Source organism: Frankliniella occidentalis, unplaced genomic scaffold, assembly GCF_000697945.3.
Source record: "Frankliniella occidentalis isolate FOCC.00 unplaced genomic scaffold, Focc_3.1 Scaffold157, whole genome shotgun sequence".
In the NCBI taxonomy this organism is placed as follows: domain Eukaryota; kingdom Metazoa; phylum Arthropoda; class Insecta; order Thysanoptera; family Thripidae; genus Frankliniella; species Frankliniella occidentalis.
In genome coordinates this window covers 290,661-294,784 of record NW_026267283.1, presented here as the reverse complement: position 1 = coordinate 294,784, position 4,124 = coordinate 290,661, and the positions used below count along the sequence as shown (strand labels likewise).

The window sequence follows — 4,124 nt, the reverse complement described above, 5'->3', positions numbered from 1 at the left end:
GAGGGGCGGGGGTTGGAGAGAGGGACACCGTTGCGGTGCTATCACTATCAGTCGCACTGTGACTACCGTGCCGAGCATCCGTGCGGCCCCGCGCCCGAGCTCCGCGACAGTCTCCGCGCCACGCCGCGCCACGCCACGCCGGCACACAGCCCGGGCGGGCGCTTTTTGTGTCCGGGTGTAAACACTGCGCCCGGGCCGGAGGGGAAGGGCGGAGAGGGGAGGGAGGCGAGGGCGGGGCGTCCGGGTGTAGGGTCCCCGCGCTGGGCCCGGCCGTGGGGCCGTGGGCCGCGGGCCCCAAAGGCCAGCCAAAGGCTTGGGCTGGGCTGCGCTGGGCCCCCTCCCCGGGGTCCTTGCCTTGCCCCTGGGCCCCCTCCCCGTCCTGCCGGGCCCCTGCCGGGCCGGGCTCGGCCGGGCCTGGACGCCTCGCCTGGACCGGGTTGGGTATCGCAGGGTACCACGGGTCTCTGCTCAAGTCTCCCTAGGAGAGGGGCTGCAGAGCTGCACCCGGCCGGTCACGTGCTCGGGCTCCCTTCTCGGCTCCCTGCTCTCCCTGCTCGGATCCCGGCTCGGCTCGGCTCGGCACGACTCGGTTCGGCCCATGGGAAACCGCGGGATTTTCGCCGGCCAGGGAGACGCAGCCCGCCAGTGCGCCGCCGGTCCGCAAGGGTGAAAGTTTGTTATTGTTTAAGTGCGGCCGTGCACGCGTCCCGGTGAGCACCCCGTCGGCAGCCGCGCCCACCACCCCGTCCAGCCCGTCCACCAGGCCCCGCACGGCCTCACCATGCCCGATGGCTTCAAGGGTTGTGCCGTCAACGACAAGAACAACAACAGCAAGGGCGCCACCAACCACAACGCGAACTGTCATCACCATCACCACCATGGCAACCACAATCCGTCGTGCTTCGGCGGCGGCGGAGGAGGCTACTGCGGGGGCGGCGGCGGCGGGGGCGGCGGCGGCGCGCACCGACGAGTGCAGGTCACCGCTAAGATCCTGTTCGGCTCCGTCAGTGCCATCTCGAGTATGAAGGCGTCGGAGAAGGCGGCGAGGGCCGGCAAGCGGCCGTAGACCAGGTCAGTCCAGTCGGCAATCGCCACACTCGTCTTTTCTTTTCTCGCCTAGTCGATTTCACTTCAAGAACTCCAATCATGGGTTTACTTAGTGTTGTGAGAATGCTGTATTTACCGCCTCGCGCGGCCCAGTCGGGTTTAACTTTCTAACTTATAATTGTTAGTCGAGTCTCGACTGTCGAGGCAGTCGTGGGCCCGGTGATTTTCAACGGTTCTCGAAAGTAATGTGGGCCCTGTAAACTAAGGTGAGCGCTGGCGTCTGTCCGTACGGCGGCCCTCCTGGCGCAGTCAGCCTTGCAGGGTGGGCCGGCCCGTCGGACACGGGTGTTTTGCGCGGTTGCCTACCATCGGTTCGCAGGCGCTCCGCCGGGCGGCCGGGCTGACGGCTGACGGGGCCCGCGCGGGCGCGTCGCTTTTCTGCCCGTTTTCTCTTTCCTATTCTCATCTGCCGTCGGTCGATCTTTGTGCCGGTCGAAGGCGTGAACGTCCCCGTCGTTTCGCCGGCGAGAAAACACCCCATGCAAACGACACGGACCACGGACCCAGCGGGACTTGACCGAGCCTGCCGTATCCTCATACCGGATCCGGCGGTGAGTGTCTTTTTTCCTCATTCGCCGCGATGCCCAACCAGGTCCACATTTTGATAGGTCATAACAAACAACACAGCTGGCTGGCCAGGCTGGGCTGGGCTTGTTGCTGGTGTAGCGGGGGGGCGGGAGGAGAGAGGAGGTGGCAGCCGTACTCTCGGTTTCATTAGGAGCGGAGGAAAAGGGGGAGAGGAAGGGGGCGGACGCCCGTCGCTTGCCCTCCTTTCCCAGCGGCGCGGCGGCGTCTGGGACACCTCTGCCGCGACGCGTGGGTAGCGCGACGTGCTTCTCAGCGTTAGCCCGGCGGCAAAGGAGAGAGAGGAAGGGGGGGGGGCTGCCACCCGCATACCCTCCTGGGCATGAGCGACGACTATGTTGATTTTATCAATATGGCACCGCGAAGCACACCCGGGTGGTGTGGTGGGCGTCGCGGCCCACTGGAGGACTACTTGCCCCCCCCCCCCCCCCGCGTCCGTTCTCTACACCCACCGTCCGAGCGCTCCCTGCCAGGGCACAGGGACCCTGCGGGTCGGAGATATAGGTCATAAACCTGAGGCGCAACGTGGCGCGCGCGGCCCGTCCCGGTTGGACGCGCGAGGAACGCGTTATTCGAAGACCTCCGATCCAAATTGCGCTCGGGGTGGCGACACACACCGCGTGCCGGGCCGGTCGGTGCACTGCCCGCTCCGCCCCGCGCCCCACGCCATTCCTTTTGGCACGCCGCGGACACGCGGTTCGCCTCGAGCAGGTATCGCAACCAGCAAGGCGCCATACGGCCGGCCCGCACCGCACCGGCCTGCACTTACCGGCCCCGCGCCGGCCGGGTTGACTTACTTTCGAAACAGCACGAAAACGACCGGGCAAGGGCATGCGGCCCCGCGCGCGCCCGCCCCGCCGGCCCAGCCATGGGCCCAGCGCCGTGCCGTGCCGTGCGGACATTTTGAAAGTAACGGCCCATTGGAAAGGAGCCGGGACATTGGCGGGGGCAGGCGGGGCCGGGCGGGGCGAGAGGATGGCTGGCTGAGAAAAAGAGTTGTGTCCCAAAAGTCATCGTTCGCGCCACCAAAGCGAGCAGTCGTGTGAGAAAATGAGCAAAGGCGCGGAAAGAGCGAGAGAAAAAAGGGGGGGGGGTAGAGGTGGCGAAGGATGCCAGCCCGAAGGGCCAACCCCCTTGGTCCTGCGGTCCTGCGGCCCCGCCCGCCCGGCTCCTTCGGGACTCGCTCCTCTTCTCGTTTTGGCGGTCTGGAGCATCCCGCCCGCGCCTCACCTTTCCTCGCCCGCCCCTGCCTGCCGGTGCCGCCCGTGCCTGGTCCCGGCCCGTGCCACCCTGGCCCCTCCTCACCTCGCAGTACAAAAAGAAGGCTGCTCCATTTACGGATTGTCTGGAATGGGGGCGCGCTGCTGAGCGTTGCTGAGCGCTGCTGAGCGCTGAGCCGGGCAGAGAGCCGGGTCGGGCGGTGCCGGCGGTGTCCGCGGCCCCGTCCCCCGGGCCCCGGCCCCGGGCGGACCGGGAGGTAGGGCTTCCTGCTCCCGCACCGTCCCAACCGACAACTTTTGAATTTCAGTCTCCCCCGCTCGCACCGGCACAGGGTCTCGGCCAGGGCGGCAGCCAGGGCGGAATCGCGAACAGGATCCGGCGGCAAGGCTGTGATGGCTGCACCAGGGCAGGGCGGACGCTGAAACAGGTCAAGAGAGAGCCAGAACGCTCGGCCCCGCCCAGCCCCTGGACTGGAAGGTACACCAACCCGTCCTAAGCCCTGCCGACCCGGCCCGCTAACGTGGGCGGTCGGGTGGTGACAGTATATCCCTGCCCTCGATAAACTCTGCGCCCCGCCCGCCCCGCCCGCGGCAATCCACATCCGTGGATGCATGGGGTCGGACCCAAGCCCCCTGACCATAAGGATAGATTGGCGGTTCGGTCGCGGTGCCCTGCGGTGCCCGCCCCGTCCCGCCACCGCCGCGGCGCCCCCGGCCCGGCCCCTGCCCCGGCTCGCCGAGACCAACAACGAGGAGAAAGTTTTCGAGTCGTGATTATCGGCGGCGTCTGCGGCGGCTATGGGGCCGCCCCGGCCTGCCCCGCCAGGGGAAACCTATACTCTTGGTGCGTGATTGGAAGGACAAATTGCGAGCTCTTTTTTTCTTGGCGCGAGTAGCTGCGAACGGCTGGGTGGGTCGATTTCCTCGGTTGCAGGCCCTCCAACCAATAATCATTGACCCCGACCCCGGGGCCCCGCTTTACAGCTGCTGGAGCGAGTTCTGGGCAGCCCGCCGGGCGCGATCAGCTGATGGCGGCGGATGGGCCGCGGGCCGCGGCGGACGTGGTCAGTATCAGGTCTTCGGAAGAGGTCCTGAGTGCACTGCTGGGGAGAGAGAAAAAGAGGGGAGGCGTGGTCGGGGTCTATTCGCGTGTCTAGCCGCCGCGCCTCCTGGCGAAACCGAAAGCGCGGAGAGTGGGAGAAAGACCGCGGG

At 67.3% G+C, this 4,124-nt stretch overlaps 1 protein-coding gene across 1 annotated transcript in view; it reads left to right on the top strand.

The window, feature by feature from the left end:
• LOC113203334 (zinc finger protein 287) overlaps positions 1-4,124 on the top strand; it is a gene marked incomplete in the record, with an annotated part of 19,164 nt that overhangs the window by 12,258 nt on the left and 2,782 nt on the right.